Genomic DNA, 17,992 nt, shown 5'->3' on the forward strand with positions numbered 1-17,992 from the left:
CAAAATGGGTTGTGCTTAAAGTTGGGTGCCTGTTGCCTCCTGTAAAGCATTGTGACAGAGGCTGGTACTCTATGGCTGAATATAACTGTGGTATTTTATCTGAAACATTTGTTACGCTTGTTTTAAAAAAAAAAAAAAAATGGAAGGGACAGTGCAGCCAGTCATAAAGGAAAAGGCACTACTCCTCCCTTTGTTGCACACTTCCCCTCCTCACCCCATCATTCTGTCTTTCAGCTGTTGGGTGTTGAGTTATTTTGCTTCAATGTTGATAGCAGCAGCTGTTACTGCAGCAGGAGCCTCCTGCAACACACACACATAGACACACATACATAGACACACAGCAGACCCTTTAGTCAATTTCTGGCTGAGTAGAGAGTGAGGCGGCTCAGCACTGGACAGGGGGAGTGCATTACTAGCAGTGCACAAAGGCACACACACAAGCAAAGAGCAGCCTAGAGCCCCCCCAGCCACCTCTTAGGCTGAAGATAAGGAATATATCATCACTAATAATACTTCAGGTGCTACCAGGAGCTGTCATCTACACCTCTGGTCAAGGTAAGACAAGCTATAACCTAACCTGTGTATTCTAAAAAACCTTTCTTGGGGTGGCATGCTATTTTGACAGGACTGTCACAATCTGACAGCTTCTTCTATTTAAAGGGCATTGCTGTAGGCGTGTCCCCCAAAACCCATTCACCTCTTTATTTTCATGACTTTGGTGGAAGAGCTGTATGTAGAATTAATGAGCTTTTTTCTCAGTTTTCTATGGCTCGCTGGTCATAGGACCTGCAAGGGAATGCTCTGCTATTGCTATATTTGGAAAGTGACCAATGCTATCTGCAGCAAGCTGCCTGTCTCCTTCTATAGCTGCTGCAACATTCCCTGCTACGTCCTTTTTATTTCACTAAAGCCTTAGGAACAACTGCCTTGAGGTTTATTAAATTTTTTCTCATTACGCCAACTGACATATTAAACCATTTTCTAATTATATTCTGATCTGTAAAGTTTCCGCTCTGTCCCTGTACCCTATCTGTCCCATTTCTCTCCTACTTCTATTGAGTTGCCTGAGCTGCTTATTCTGTATTATGCTTTACAAAATGAGATTCATTTTTAACCTTGTCTATAAGATCTGCTCATGTGGAGTGACTGTCACTCCATGAAAGCAGCCATATTGTCCTATCAATGACACAGAAATACACTTCACCCCCCCCCCCCCCCTTTTCTCCTGAATGGAGCTGCATGGCAATATGAGTAATTTAATTTCCTGCTGAGCAGTTTGATGACAAGATTTTGAAGTTTACTCAGCTAATGTATCTGCCAGGTATCTTCTTGTACTGTAATTGCTTTAAGGAAGCGTTACTTCCGAAATTTACACTGCAAGAAATCAAGCAATATGAAAAGTATTTAAATTTTAAATAATATGTTAAGGCATTATGAGCATATGATTGCACAGACCGCAGCCCCTTTTTCATAACAAAAGGTGATGTAAATCAGCAATCATCTTTTTTATGTTCTGACTACACTAGTCCAGCATAAGGTAAAATCTGGTTCTATTACTGCACACCATTTTTTTCTTTTTTATTGCCATAATTAATAAGGCCTGGTTCACACTATGCTTTTTTTAGAGCGTTTTCTGTTTTGCAGGAACATACTACAGTCCATTTAACATGGTTTCCTATGGGTCACGTTCACGTCTGTGCATTTTAAAAAGCCAGGGACTTTATTCTGTTTTTTTGGTACCATAGACTTCAATGGATTAACAACGTGTGTTGCAAGAACACAAATTCACCAGGAATAGGCAAACTGCAACGTGCATAGGTGTGAACCAGTCCTAAGACTGTATATTTTTAAAGTATGGAGCTTTAATATTCTTTTCTATGTAACCATAGAAGACAGAAGAACACAGGTTTGTGCATCATCTTAAATTCCAATTACCTTCTGTAAACCACTTGCATTGAAAATAAAATCTATGCTCTAACATACTGTGTGCTAAAGGTCCTTTCACACGGGCCTTCCGCCCGGCTGACTCTGTTTTGCTCAGCGGGGATCGATCCGCTGAGCAGGCGGATGACAGGTCTAAATCTGCTCACTGCGCTGAGAAGGACCTGTTGGAGCCCCACTCTCCTCTATGGGAGATCAGGTGAAAATGGACCGCCTGTCCGTTTTCGTATGATCCTCCAGACGGATGGAAAATCGGGTTTCCATCTGTCTGGATTTCAGACAGGATCGGATAGCAGCGAGTGTCAGCGGACATGTCACCGACGACACCCGCTGCTCCATAGGGATGCATGGAGCATCCGATCAGGTCCGCCTGAAAAACTGACAGGTGGACCTGATCGGAAAGCCCATGTGCAAAGGACCCTTAAGCCCCGTACACACGTACCGATCGTCGGCCGAACGATCGGCCGTCTTTTGTCCAGGGCTGTCGTGTCTGTTGAAAACTGCAAAAGACTGCACACGAATTTTGTCGGCCAACAACAGCCGACTGCAGAAGTGATGTTATGTGATGGTTAGCTTTCTGTGTGTTTTTTCTTTTCTGAGCATGCCCAATCTTGCAAATCTGCTGTCTGTCGGCCAAATTCTGTACTGACTGGCGAACAATCGGCCGTTCTGGTGTTGGCCAACAAAAATTTTAATGCTTGCAGGACAGATTCTTTTCGGCCAAAAGTGCGCTGTCGGAAGCATCATACTAACAAGCCTACAATCGGCCGATTGGTCGTCGGCCGAATCTTTACGGCCAACAATCGGTACATGTGTACGGGCCTTTACTCTAAAAAAAGGTTTACAAAAGGAAAAATTATTAGGGTTCTTTTTAGCTAGTTTAACAGTATGAATAATCACACAAATGGTTCAGACAGTGAGTAATTGTAACTTGCAGTTTACTAAACAGGTGTAAAGTTATATTCAGGATGGCACAGAGCACTGCAGAATTTTACGAACCTGCTTATGAAAGCTGCAAAAACATGGACTGTACACAGCAATGTAGCTCAGTCAGCATTGCACTGTCTTTAAAATATTCTATTCTATATCAAAAAAGAGTCAAGCTGAGAATCCCAGCTGGAGAAAAACAGTTCGGAACACAAACAATTACTTGTGATTATCCTGATAAAGAACATCCTGCTCAGGATAGCTCTGGTAACACTGGTGAAGAGCTGGAGGGATCCAAGACATGACAAAAAAGGGCCACCCTACTGGAAATTAATTATTCTGATAGCAATTGAGGAGGTGCATCCCACAGTAAATGCTTCTTCTGGGGAAGATGCATGCTATTGGGCTCTGCATACCTTCCAACTTTTGAACTTTGAGAATGAGGGACATTTCAGGGAGATAGTGACCAAGCAAAAAGTGAGTGTGGCCAAACATGGATGGGGAGGGGACATGGAAGGAAGGTTCACTATGGCATATGGAAGGAAGGATCACTAAGGCCCATGGAAGGCAGGATGGTAGGATTACTATGGTACATGGAAGGCAGGAAGGATCACTATATTATGTAGAAGGGAGGATTAGAATGGAAGGAAGAGAGAGAGGGGAGAGTTAAGTCACAGGCTGTGCTCACTCATCCAGAGGCTTAGGCCGTGGCATCAGAAGCACTGCTTCAAAATTCCTGCCCACACAACCCCTTCACAGGCACAGCATTGACTCCACACCCGGGGTTGTGGACGGACATCGGGGGGACATGGAGAGGAGGGGGAGCAGACCTATCCTCCCTCCTCTTCCATTCTGCAGGCTGTACAGTGGGCTGACGGGTGGGTGAGTGGACTGGGAAAGGTGGGGAGGGGTGTGCTGGCTGGGTACTGAGCATTTCACTAATGCCCCGTACACACGTGCAGATTATCTGCAGACTTACCTTTTCTATGTAGTGCAGGGGCCTGCCGGATTGCATACAAATTGAAAGTGTTTAGGTTTGACCTCATATTATATGGTTTTGGTAAGTCTGCAGACAAAAGTCTGCAGATAATCTGCACGTGTGTATGGGGCATTAGTCTCAGCCTTGACTGCTGCAGTAGATTAGTGGAGTCAAGCCCCAGAACTTGTTCCGGCATTGGGTTCTGCTGTGGGATTCAGCCCAGATGCGCAGGACTCTGGGGATTTACTTGAAATCATGATACGGTCCTGCCAAATCTGGGTCAGTTTGGAGGTGTGGCCTCTGGCCTACCTGCCTTCACAGCAGTTCTGACAGTGGGGAGGCTACTCACCTGGTTGCTTCTGAGTTGTTGGCGGGAAGTAGAGAAACATATCTTCCCTGACCATGTCCAGAAACCCAGAGAGTAGTGGGAAATTGAGAAAATGGGTCTGTGCCTGCATCAAGGCATGGTGAGTATATTGAAATCCCAAACTTTTTTTTTTTTTTTTTAATTTTAGGTAGCACAGGAAAAAGTTAAAATCCCTGTCTTTTTTGTCATCTATATTCCATTGGGGAGACCCCCCCCCCATCATTTCCAGTCCTGTAGCCACAACATGTAGTGAGTAGAAAACCTTTAAAGCAACAAGTTTCCTGATTGGAAAATTTCCCCTCTATGCTTGTTCTGATGGCAACTCAACATTTTGGATTGTCCCCATCGCTTTCTTTCCAAATTCTATAATTCTCCAGGACACATAGAGGAGTGAAACGTTTATTGAGGACAGCAAAAAGAACTTGATAAGGTTTCTGTTATTTGCCTAATCTAAAACTTCTTTTAGAAAAAATGTGGTTTGGATATAGGCTGATTCCCTTTCCGAAATTCTAATCAAACACATATGAGTCAGTGTTGTTGGGCTGTGTGATTGACCTGCGAATGCCTAAATATACACAGCCCTGGCAGATCTATAACAGAGCCTCACAGTGCTGGGTGATCTTTTACTATTATGAATGAACATGCAGCACTGTGGGGCTGTGTTATACATGGAACTGGCCACCTTATCACTATGATTGTTCATTCAGAATAGTAAAATATCACGAGGGGCTGCATCATCTATCTGCTGGCATTGTGTAAGTTTACAAGCAGCGGCAGATAGATCACACAGCCCTGCAGTGCTGAATAATCTTTTGAAATTATGAATTGACATGCAGCATTGTCAGGGTTGTGTGATGGAGCTCCCGGTGCCCTGTATGTTTACCGGCAGCTTAATCCTACAGCCCTACAGAGTTGATTTTTCATTCACAGTTACATTTTTTGTTTATTATCATGTAAAAACACAGCTTACAGAGGGAGAAGTGCTTGATGTACATTCTCCCACAAGAAAACCTATGAGTTGGACTTCAATCTGGGGTGGAGCTAGAGCCAGCATTAAAGGAAAACTAAAGGCAATTTTTTTCTTTTTTTTTTTTTTTTTTTTTTTTTTTTTTTTTTTTTTTTTTTTTTTTTAATTCTGGTTAGATTGCAGAAAGGTTAGAACACTTGTGTGGTTTTTATTTCTTCCCATGCCTTCATTTGGGTGATTCACCCTCCCTGTCGGTTCTGTTTATTGTTATTAAAGAAAGTGACATAAAATCTCACATTTTGGTTTGTCGGTAGAACACAAATGCATAAGAAATATTCAAATGGTGACTCTAATTCTGGTGACAGCCCAGGATTCCCTCACTTTGGAGGAATTTCTTATAATTTTCTGTTTTGGTCATGGCACAGGAAATGAAGGGAAATCTCCCCAATGGGACACAAATGGAAAACAAACCAAAAGGGATTATATCCCTACATTACTCTTACCAAAATGAAAAAAAAAAAGTTTTGCCTTCAGTTTAAAGGGAAAAAAGAAGTGCATTTAATCCACAACTGGACCACCAATCAGAATGCAACCAGATACTGTATTATACCTCTTAACCACTTGCCGACCGCCGCACGACTATCTACGGCGGCGGTCAGCCCCTCACAGGCAAAGTGACGTAGGTCTACGTCGCTCGCCTGTGAGGGTTTAGGGAGCGAGCGCGCGCCGCCGGAGGCGCGCTCCCGCGTGGTCACGGACCCCCCCCGCGCGTGTGACCGGCGGACCCGATGTCCGCCGGCCACTCTGCGATCGGCGGGGGAGAGGGAGAAAGTCAGGCAGCTTGTGTAAACAAGCTGCCTGTCATTCTCCTCTCTGTATGAGAGATGATCACATGGATCTACTATGTAGATCCATTGATCACTCTGCATACAGTTGAAGCCACAGCCAATCACAGTTAGAATCACGCCCCTAGGGACACACACAGCCCCTCCCTCTCAAATAAAGTTAACCCCTTCACTACCAGTGTATTTTTACAGTAACAGTGCATATGTATAGCACTGATTACTGTAGAAATGTCACTGGCAACCCCAAAAGTGTCAAAAATGTCAGTCAAGGGTCCGATCTGTCCGCCGCAATGTCGCAGTACCGCAAAAAAAATCGCAGATCGCCGCCATTACGCGTTAAAAAAAAAAACAACAAAAATGACAAAAATCTTTCCCTTTGTTAGTAAACGCAATAACTTTTGCGCAAACCAATCAAAATACGCTTTTTGCGATTTTTTTTTTTTTTTTTTTTTTTTACCAAACATAGGTAGCATAAAACAAATTGGCCGAAAATATTAAAAAATTTTGATTTTTACATTTTTTTTTTGGGGGGAATTTCATATAAAAAAAAGGGAAAAATATTGCTATTTTTGCAAAATTTACGCTCTTTTTTTGTTTATAGCGCGTGATCAAAAAATCGCACAGGTGATCAAATACCGCCAAAAGAAAGCTCTGTTTGTGGGAAAAAAAGGACGCCAAATTCGTTTAGGTACAGCGTCGCACGACCGCGCAATTGTCCGTTAAAGTCACGCAGTGCCGAATCGCAAAATACCCTCTGGTCGTTTAGCAGCCAAATCCTCCGGGGCTTAAGTGGTTAAACATTTCAGATTCTATAAGACTGTCCGAATTGTGGCACAAATCCCAAGGTCCCCTGGATTTGAGCATTGTTCCACAACGCCCGTCTGCCCAGTGTCGCTATTCTGCACAGCAGGTGGAGGACAGGAGAAATCAGTTAAACGGCAGCTGGTCCATAGTTTAATAAAAGTATATTCTGTCATTGGGAAGTGTAACTAATCGGATGTCCTGAAAATGCCTCCAGTAAGGATGTTCTGATACTGTCATGTGATGGTGCCGGATCTTTCTTGATTGGCTGCTGTTCAAGAACTTCTGAATAGTTACAAGTTAGAATGACAGAGTACACTTTTACTAAACTGCAGACAGACTAAAGTTTAATTATCTTTGGTTGTCATTTATCTGAGTGTAAAAACAAAGACTCTGTAAGACTGGTGAGAGGGGGAACACTGGGGAGGAGGAGGCACAGAAAGCAGGGACATACAGGGGCAACAAAGCACAACTGTACTTCACACAGAACTTTTGGAGTGTTCCTCAGCCCCTGAGTGGATCTGTGTGCACAGGTACCAGGACATACATTGTCCTCTTTCTTTCATACTTGATTTAAATGTACACGAGGGAGGATTTTTGCATGGATTCTTTAGCAAAGTAATTATTGAGTATGTTGTGGGTACAAAGAGACTGTAGAATGTGTGCAGTGTATACTGTATGTAGGCTTACATTCTACTTAACCATGTTCCTTTTAGCCAGGGATCCTCAAACTGTGGCCCTCTAGCTGTTGCGGAACTACACAGCCCATGATGCATTGTAAAACTCTGACATTTACAGACATGACTAGGCATGATGGAAATTGTAGTTCATGGGCGTCCACAAAACTTTTTTCAGGGGGGGGGGCATCATTTTAAGGTCACCCATGCTTTGCCCCTTTTCGCCCCCCATCGATCCCCCTTTAGAGCAGGCCAGGCCAGGGTCCCCCATAGATCCCCTTTAGAGCAGGGTCCCCATAGATCCCCCTTTAGAGCAGGCTAGGGTCCCCCATAGATCCCCCTTTAGAGCAGGGTACCCAAAGATTCCCCTCTTAGAGCAGGCCAGGAAATTTCCGGGGGGGGCACTTGCCCCCCCTTGCCCCTCCTTGCGGACACCCATGTTGTAGTTCCGGAACTACTGGAGGGCCATGGTTTAAAGACCCCTGCTTTAGGCCATGCTCAATATTCAGCACAATCTAGCCATCTTTACTGCGGTGCGCAGATCATGCCGCGTCTTCTCTGTCCCTAAGTGGGGAGGTATGCTAAATGGACTAACTAAAAAACTTGGTTAGAGTTCTTCTTAATTTTAGAGGCACTCACAGTTTGTTTCTGTTTCCTTCTCCAGAGGTAGGCTAGATAGGAGCTAGGTCCCCCCAATGCTTCAGTAGAAATTTTTACAGGAACTAACTACCAAATGCATATGTTGTAAATCTCCTGGCAGAAGGTCTGTAATTTCTCAGTCTTTTTTTCTTAATGGTAGTGATTTTTGGATCGTTAGTATGGTGCTTTCGACAGCCGATTTTATGAATTTTCAGACAACAAAAACTAAAGGTGCAGACTATATGATTTTTATCGTATGTGAACACAACATCCGATTTTTGTTTAATTACAGTTTTCATCTGAAAAAAATCATAAGAGCAAGACTAGGCATGATCAGAAGCAAAAGAATACAAACAAAACAATTCAACACATTACATCACTTCTGAAGTTGAATTCTGAGAATTTTCGTATGAAAGTAACCTCTTCACTTTCCATATGAGACTAGCATGCAACAAAAAACGGACAAAAATTCGAGGCTTTAGGCCCCTTTCACACATAGGAGTCCATCGGCGGACTCCGTTTTTTTGCTGAGCAGGTGGATGGCAGTTGTGTCTCTGCGCTGTGTGTGGAGACACAGCTGTCAGGTCCCCGCTGTCCTTTATAGGAGAATCGGATGGGAACGGACCGTCCGTCCATTCTCATCCAATCCGCTGGATGGATGGATAATAGGGTTTCCATCCGGCCAGATTTGACAGATCGGATATCAGCGGACATGTCTCCGCTGACATCCGATGCCCCATAGAGATGCATGGGGCATCCGTTCAGATCCGCCTGAAAAACGGACAGGCGGATCTGAACGCTCCGCTTGTGTGAAAGGGGCCTGAGGCTTTCAGAACAGTAAAGAGTAAATATAAACAATACTCATTAGATATGTTACATTTAGGTGATAAGAACAGGGTGGCTAGGGGAGAAGGAGATGGCCCCTGGGTGGCTGGGGGAGAAGGAGATGGCCCCTGGGTGGCTGAGGGAGAAGGAGAGGGCCCCTGGGTAGCTGGGGGAGAAGAAGAGGGCCCCTGGGTAGCTGGGGGAGAAGAAGAGGGCCCCTGGGTAGCTGGGGGAGAAGAAGAGGGCCCCTGGGTAGCTGGGGGAGAAGAAGAGGGCCCCTGGGTAGCTGGGGGAGAAGAAGAGGGCCCCTGGGTAGCTGGGGGAGAAGAAGAGGGCCCCTGGGTGGCTGGGGGAGAAGAAGAGGGCCCCTGGGTGGCTGGGGGAGAAGAAGAGGGCCCCTGGGTGGCTGGGGGAGAAGAAGAGGGCCCCTGGGTGGCTGGGGGAGAAGAAGAGGGCCCCTGGGTGGCTGGAGGAGAAGGCCCCTGGGTGGCAGGGGGAGAAGGCCCCTGGGTGGCTGGGGAGAAGGAGAGGGCCCCTGGGTGGCTGGAGGAGAAGATGAGGGCCCCTGGGTGGCTGGAGGAGAAGATGAGGGCCCCTGGGTGGCTGGAGGAGAAGATGAGGGCCCCTGGGTGGCTGGAGGAGAAGATGAGGGCCCCTGGGTGGCTGGAGGAGAAGATGAGGGCCCCTGGGTGGCTGGAGGAGAAGATGAGGGCCCCTGGGTGGCTGGAGGAGAAGATGAGGGCCCCTGGGTGGCTGGAGGAGAAGATGAGCGCCCCTGGGTGGCTGGAGGAGGAGAAGGAGAGGGACCCTGGGTGGCTGGAGGAGGAGAAGGAGAGGGACCCTGGGTGGCTGGAGGAGGAGAAGGAGAGGGACCCTGGGTGGCTGGAGGAGGAGAAGGAGAGGGACCCTGGGTGGCTGGAGGAGAAGGAGAGGGCCCCTGGGTGGCTGGAGGAGAAGGCCCCTGGGTGGCAGGGGGAGAAGGCCCCTGGGTGGCTGGGGAGAAGGAGAGGGCCCCTGGGTGGCTGGAGGAGAAGATGAGGGCCCCTGGGTGGCTGGAGGAGAAGATGAGGGCCCCTGGGTGGCTGGAGGAGAAGATGAGGGCCCCTGGGTGGCTGGAGGAGAAGATGAGGGCCCCTGGGTGGCTGGAGGAGAAGATGAGGGCCCCTGGGTGGCTGGAGGAGAAGATGAGGGCCCCTGGGTGGCTGGAGGAGAAGATGAGGGCCCCTGGGTGGCTGGAGGAGGAGAAGGAGAGGGACCCTGGGTGGCTGGAGGAGGAGAAGGAGAGGGACCCTGGGTGGCTGGAGGAGGAGAAGGAGAGGGACCCTGGGTGGCTGGAGGAGGAGAAGGAGAGGGACCCTGGGTGGCTGGAGGAGGAGAAGGAGAGGGACCCTGGGTGGCTGGAGGAGGAGAAGGAGAGGGACCCTGGGTGGCTGGAGGAGGAGAAGGAGAGGGACCCTGGGTGGCTGGAGGAGAAGGAGAGGGCCCCTGGGTGGCTGGAGGAGAAGAGGGCCCCTGGGTGGCTGGAGAAGTAGAAGGTCCCTGGGTGGCTGGAGGAGAAGGACAGCACCCCTGGGTGGCCTAGGGAGAAGGAAAGGGCCCCTGGGTGGCTGGAGGAGAAGGAGGGGGCCCCTGGGTGTCTGGAGGAGAAGGATAGAGACCCTGGGTGGCTGAGGGAGAGGGCCCCTGGGTGGCTGAGGGAGAGGGCCCCTGGGTGGCTGAGGGAGAGGGCCCCTGGGTGGCTGAGGAGAAGGTGAGGGCCCCTGGGTGGCTGGGGGAGAAGGTGAGGGCCCCTGGGTGGCTGGGGGAGAGGGCCCCTGGGTGGCTGGGGGAGAGGGCCCCTGGGTGGCTGGGGGAGAAGGAGAGGGCCCCTGGGTGGCTGGGGGAGAAGGAGAGGGCCCCTGGGTGGCTGGGGAAGAAGGAGAGGGCCCCTGGGTGGCTGGGGAAGAAGGAGAGGGCCCCTGGGTGGCTGGGGAAGAAGGAGAGGGCCCCTGGGTGGCTGGGGAAGAAGAAGATGGCCCCTGGGTGGCTGGGGGAGGAGGAGAGGGCCCCCATGACACCAGAATCGGTTGTCAGGGAAGAAAGTGGAGCTAAGCCAGACCTGCATATCTGACATCAAAGCCAAACATGGTGGAGCTGGAGCCCTTTGCCCTACACAATGACAGCACCCAAGGTAGAAGGTGAGAGGTAGCGGGGCTGTGACATTATATAGCATATGGACTCTGTACATTATTGGTAGTTTTGGTTGGAGTTGTCCTTTAGATGTTTAACTCTGTTGTTTTTCCCCCCAGCTGTGAGGGACTGAGGAATGACAGCCCACTATGCTGGGACTTATAGTGCCCTAGAATGTGGAGGACTGAGGAATCCTCAGTTCTTCACAGAGGGCACTACAAGTTCCAGATAAGCAGGCTGCCATGCCTTAATCCCCAAAGAGGGCACTACAAGTCTTAGCATAGCAGGCAGTAGTTCCTCAGTCCCCTACAGGGAGCAGTACAGGTCCAAGCAAAGCAGGCTTCCATTCCTCAGGGAGGAATGGCAGTGCACTATACTGGAATTTACAGTGCCCTCTGTGGGGACTCAGGTATGGCAGCCTTCTGCAGTGGGACTTGTCATACCCTAGACTGAGGCGGACTGAGGAAGGGAAGTGTAAGGGGGACTCTGGAAACTCTGATGCAAGGGGGAGCTTTGGTGACCACAGAGTTCCCTTTTACACCAGAGTCCTCAGCTTTCCCCCTCAAATCAGGGTTCCCAGAACTCTCCTTACATCAGAGTCTCCAGCATTCCCCCCCCTAAATCAGGGTTCCCAGAACTCCTCTTACATCAGAGTCTTTAGAGTTCCCTGTTACAGTGTAAGGGGGAAACTCTGGAGACTCTGATGTAAAGGGGGCTCTGTGAAATTAGATTTAAGAGGGGGACTCTAATGTAAATAGGAATTCTGTGGACTCTGATGTAAGGAGGAGATGCTGGGGGAATCTGATTTAAAGGAGAACTCTTATGTAAGGGGGGACACTAAACTCTGATGTAAGGAGGGACTCAGGGAATCATGACCTATAGGGAAATGCTGGGGACTGTGATGTAAGAGCAGACATACATACATGCATACATACATACATACATACATACATACCCAATGTTTAATGATCTTTGATTAAAGAAGAATTGGTTAGAGAGAATTCTAGAAACTGTGAATTCATAGTACAAAGGTTAAGGCTCTTAATATATGCAATTTATACTGTTAATTTTTATTGCTTGAATTATTTTTCCCATTATGGGTGTGAGTGGGGCCTCATGTCCAAATTTTGCCTTAGGCCTCACAAAGCCTAGAGCCGCTTCTGCCTACGACAGCCTTATATGCTTACCTTGCAGACGATGAATACATACTGTAGTGCTGGGCCTGATGTCTATTGAGAAAAAACGCATTGCATAGACATTATCTTTATCGCTTTGTTCTTTTGTAATGAGAAAATTCAGTACTAAAGAAAACAGTAATTTGTAAATCATTTTATTTTTTCAAAATAAAAAATAAACACACCATATACCAGGTTATAAAGCAATATTCGTGCTTTCCAGATAAGCATTGTGCTTTTATACACAGTATATTCATAGACCTGCAAATGTTCATTATTTGTATGTATACATTACTCAGCATTCCAATATTCATTGGGCTTTAAAAACTTAGTCTTAACCACTTCAGACCACCCCATAGTAGTTATACTGCTACAGGGCGGCTCCTGTGCGCCGTATCACGTATGTGTACGTGATCCGACTCTTCCGGGTAGAGGGCACGTACACCACAGGAGCCCATGGCGGGTACAATGGACTAGATGTCCGCCGGCAACCCGCCGATGATTGAGCAGATAGGCAGAACAGCATTCTGTCTATGTAGACAGGTAGGAAGGCATGGATCTTGTGTCTCTAAAAAGAAGGGACTAGGATCCATGTCTTCCCCTAGTGAAGGCGCCTCCCACACAGTGCTTAAACCGAATGTCAGCAGCAATATCTCAGTCCTGCTATAAGTTGCTGATCGCTGCTATGACTAGTAAGCATAAATAAATTATAAAAAATAATTAATATATCCCATAGTTTGCATACGCTATAACTTTTGCAAAACCAGTTCAATATTTTTTTCAAAGTTGTCAGTCTTTTTTTTGTTTATAGCGCAAAAACTTAGAAAGGCAGAGGTGATCAAATACCACCAAAAAAAAAGCTCTATTTGTGAGAAAAAAAGGACAGAAATTATATATTCGGGTATGGAGGCGCATGACTGCGCAACTGTCAGTTAAAATAACCCAGTGCTGTATCACAAAAAAATGGCCTAGTCATGAAGTGGGATAAATCTTCAGGAGCTGAGGTTAAGGTTAATCTAGCCATTTGCTGTGCAAGTTTTGGCTGGTTCCTGAGGTATTAATCAAAATTTGCTGAACAGCTGGCTGTGCCGATTGCGTTAGACTGTTGTTAAAGGAGTCTGCCGGAAAGATTTTCAGGTTTTTTTTTTTAAATTCTGCAGGCTAAATGATCGGTGTGTGGCCACCCCTACTCCCTTGGGATGTATAACTACCCAAAAAAAGTGTTGTTTTCTTTATGCCCTGACATGAGAGGGCAGTCAGGGGTGCAAACGGTCATGTGGACAAGCCCATGTTATACAGCGCACCTACAAAGTATTCACAGCGCTTCCCTTTTTCCACATTTTGTTATGTTGCAGCCTTATTCAGAAATGGAATTAAATTCATTATTTTCCTCAAAATTCTACAAATAATACCCCATAATGACAAGGTGAAAGAAGTTTGTTTGAAATCTTTGCAGGTGCATCCTGTTTCCACTGATCATCCTTGAGATGTATCTGCAACTTGATTGAAGTCCATCTGTGGTAATATCAGTGGATTGGACATGATTTGGAAAGGCACAAACCTGTCTATAAAAGGTCCCACAGTTAACAGTGCATGTCAGAGCACAAACCAAGCCATGAAGTCCAAGGAATTGTCTGTAGACCTCTGAGACAGGATTGTATAAAGGCACAGATCTGGGGAAGGGTACAGAAAAATGTCTGCAGCATTAAAGGTCCCAATGAGCACAGTGGCCTCCATCATCCGTAAATGGAAGACATTTGAAAACACCAGGACTCTTCCTAGAGCGGGCTGCCCAGACATACTGAGTGATTGGGGGAGAAGGGTCACTCTGACAGAGCTCCAACGTTTCTCTGTGGAGAATGGAGAACCTTCCAGAAGAACAACCATCTCTGCAGCACTCCATCAATCAGGCCCTTATGGTAGATTGGCCTGATGGAAGCCACACCTCAGTAAAAGACACATCAGCTCCTCTGGCATCTGCCAAAAGACACCTGAAGGACTCTCAGACCATGAGAAACAAAATTCTCTGGTCTGATGAAATGAAGATTAAACTTGTTGGCCTGAATGACCAGAATCATGTCTGGAGGAAACAAGGCACTGCTCATTACCTGACCAATACCATTCCTAAAGTGAAGCATGGTGGTGGCAGCATCATGCTGTGGGGGTGTTTTCAGCGGCAGGAACTGGGAGACTAGTCAGGATCGATAAAAATATGAATGCAGCAATGTACAGAGATAGTCTTAATGAAAACCTGCTTTAGAGTGCTCTGTACTTCAGACAGGGGTGAAGGTTTATCTTCCAACAGGACAACGACACTAAGCACACAGCCAAGATAACAAAGGAGTGGCTATGGAACAACTCTGTGAATGTCCTTGAGTGGCCCAGCCAGAGCCCAAACTTGAACCTGATTGAACATCTCTGGAGAAACCTGAAAATGGCTCTGCATCAACGCTTCCCATCCAACCTGATGAAGCTTGAGCGGTCCTGCAAAGAAGAATGGAAGAATCTGCCCAAAAATAGGTTGTAATTGATGCCAAAGGTGCTTCAACAAAGTATTGAGCAAAGGCTGTGAATACTTTACGTACATGAGATTTTTTTTCATATTTTATTTTTAATAAATTTGCAGAGACTTCAAACAAACTTCTTTCACGTTGTCAATATGGGGTATTGTTTGTAGAATTTTGGGGAAAAAATGAATTTTAATCAAATTTCTCTACTACTAAGTATTAAATTAATTTTAGATTAGACCTGTAGTGGGATAGGTCCTTCTCAAATTTGACAGGTTGCTTGCTAGTGTTTTTGGTCACCAGAGAATCAATCTGCATGGGCTCTGTTTTAAAGTTGGGTTTTTTTATTTTAATTTTTTTGGTTTCAGTTTTTTAACCTTCCCCCTCCTAATGCCTATAAGCCTTTTCTCATAACTAAAGCTTGGAGAGAATCCAGACATGGGAAGTAATCTCATTATGACCAGTAGGTGGTCAGACATTGGCCAAAGATTGAAAACCTCTGTTATTGACATAGGCTGGGCATTATATAGCCAATGTCTGGTTGTCATATGACTGAATACAGAGAATTTCAAAGGAAGCTGGTGATGGAGAATGTAAAAGGCACGTGACAACAAACCATGTAATTTAGGAACACCCACCGTTCACAATACTCACTATGCCCACCAATAAATGAGCCACCTTAGCCTACTTTGCATGGTACACTTTCTTTAGCTTAAAGAAGCTTGACCCTTTCATAATAGGGCTAGTTGGTTGTGTTTGCTTGACAGGACAATGGTTCCTAATCCTCCCCTGGTAAAGACTTTTCCCTTTTCTCCATAGAAAAGTAAAATAATGACTGTTTGGTGCAAAGAAAGTTTCCTACAGGTTGGGGATTATCTGCATGCATCTGATAAATGAAAGTACTTTCTACCACACCTCTTAAGCTCACAATGCAAACCTTTTATTGGTTGCTTTTGCCAGGGTATTCATGGAGCACTTTAGCTCTAGCTTGGTGTTCCATTATGACACAGGTCTATGGATCTAAAAGTTTATTACTTGTATGTTCTGCATTAACCAGCAGCAGTGTGTTACTTTTGGTGTTCTGTGAGTTTATCTTGTTCTTGATTTTGGAAACCATATAAAAAAGGAAGATAAACATATTGGAAAGTGGAAACTTTTTCGTTCTTCATAAACGATAGTGGCAGAGACATAAGTGGTATGAATTTCCACACGCAGGCTTGAACTGAGACTGTTCCCATGCAACGTTTGTATGGTTCTGGGAGTTTCTTTTATCCTTCATTTTGGAAAAGTTATAAAAGAGGGAGATAAACATTATGATAAGTGTTCAATCAACTCTTTGTTCTTCACTCTCGATAGTGAGAGAGACATAAGTAATATCTAATGCTCAGAAGTAATACACGCTTGCAATCTTCTGCTTACAGTGATTATAATACAGGACTGTTAAGTTGTGCCAATATGACATACAGTATCTCACAAAAGTGAGTACACCCCTCACATTTTTTGTAAATATTTTATTATAACTTTTCATATGACAACACTGAGGAAATTACACTTTGCTACAATGTAAAGTAGTGAGTGTACAGCTTGTATAACAGTGTAAAATGTCTCTCCCCTTTAAAATAACTCAACATATAGTCTTTAATGTCTAAACCATTGGCAACAAAAGTGAGTACATTCCTAAGTGAAAATGTCCAAATTGGGCCCAAAGTTTCAGTATTTTGTGTGGCCACCATTATTTTCCAGCACTGCCTTAACCTTCTTGGGCATGGAGTTTACCAGAGATTCACAGGTTGCCACTGGAGTCCTCTTCCACTCCTCCATGAGGACATCACAGAGCTGGTGCATGTAAGAGACCTTGCGCTCCTCCACCTTCCATTTGAGGATGCCCCACAGATGCTCAATAGGGTTTAGGCCTGGAGACATACTTGGCCAGTCCATCTACTTTACCCTCAGCTTTTTTAGCAAGGCAGTGGTCATCTTGGAGGTGTATTTGGGGTAGTTATCATGTTAGAATACTGCCCTGTGGCCCAGTTTTCTAAAGGGAGGGAATCATGCTCTGCTTCAGTATGTCACAATACATGTTGGCATTCATGGTTCTTTCAATGAACTGTAACTCTCCAGTGCCGGCAGCACTGTACTCCTCACTTGGTTGCTGGCACACATGCTTGACACAATCTGAACCAAATAAGTTTATCTTTGTTTCATCAGACCACAGGACATGGTTCCAGTAATCAATGTTCTTAGTGTGCTTGTGTTTAGCAAACTGTTTGCGGGCTTTCTTGTGCATCATCTTTAGAAGAGGCTTCCTTTTGGGACCACAGCCATGCAGACCAATTTGATGCTGTGTGCGGCGTATGGTCTGAGCACTGACAGGCTGACCCCCCCCCCCCTTCAACCTCTGCAATGCTGGCAGCACCTATACGTCTATTTCCCAAAGACAACCTCTGGATATGACACTGAGCACGTGCACTCAACTACTTTGGTCAACCATGGCGAGGCCTGTTCTGAGTGGAACCTGTCCTATTAAACCGCTGTATGGTCTTGGCCACCGTGCTGCAGCTTAGTTTTAGGGTCTTGGCACTCTTCTTATAGCCATCTTTTATGTAGAGCAAAAAATTCTCTTTTTTTTTCTCTTTGCCATGAGGTGCCATGTTGAACTTCCAGTGACCAGTATGAGAGAGAGAGAGATTGATAACACCAAATTTAACACCTGCTCCCCATTCACACCTGAGACCTTGTAACACTGAGTCACATGGCACAGGGTAGGGAAAATGGCTAATTTGGCCCAATTTGGACATTTCCACTTAGGGGTGTACCCACTTTTGCCAGTGGTTTAGACATGGCTGTGTTTTGAGTTATTTTGAGGGGACAGCAAATTTACACTGCTATACAAGCTGTACACTCACTACTTTTACATTGTAGCTTTTGTGGGATACTGTATTTTGCTTCATTACAGTGCTGTTTACTTTCAGGTGCGGCTGAATGGTCCTGTCTGAGTGAGTGATGCTGAAGACCACATAATGCATTTAACATGTCACTTTAGATCTAGTTGATGGAAACCTAACTAAGCCTTAATAGGGATACTTTGATGTGCTAGGATTTTACAAAAGTCAGGCCCAAAAGAAGGAAAACGCATTTGTCAACAAACATCCCCCATCCATTTATTTTTTTTC

At 45.8% G+C, this 17,992-nt stretch overlaps 1 protein-coding gene across 3 annotated transcripts in view; it reads left to right on the forward strand.

Annotated features, from left to right (window-relative positions):
• The first annotated feature begins 223 nt into the window (after window positions 1-223).
• Window positions 224-17,992, forward strand: part of CORO6 (coronin 6) — a 137,559-nt gene continuing 119,790 nt past the window's right edge. The window contains exon 1 of one of the 3 annotated variants that reach the window (XM_082244859.1): window positions 224-555. The gene's annotated coding sequence lies outside the window, so the exon portion shown is untranslated. The remainder of the gene's footprint in view (window positions 556-17,992) is intronic. The other 2 variants (XM_082244858.1, XM_082244857.1) reach the window with 2 other exon arrangements.

Source organism: Pelophylax lessonae, assembly GCF_965119305.1.
Source record: "Pelophylax lessonae genome assembly, chromosome: 2".
NCBI lineage: Eukaryota > Metazoa > Chordata > Amphibia > Anura > Ranidae > Pelophylax > Pelophylax lessonae.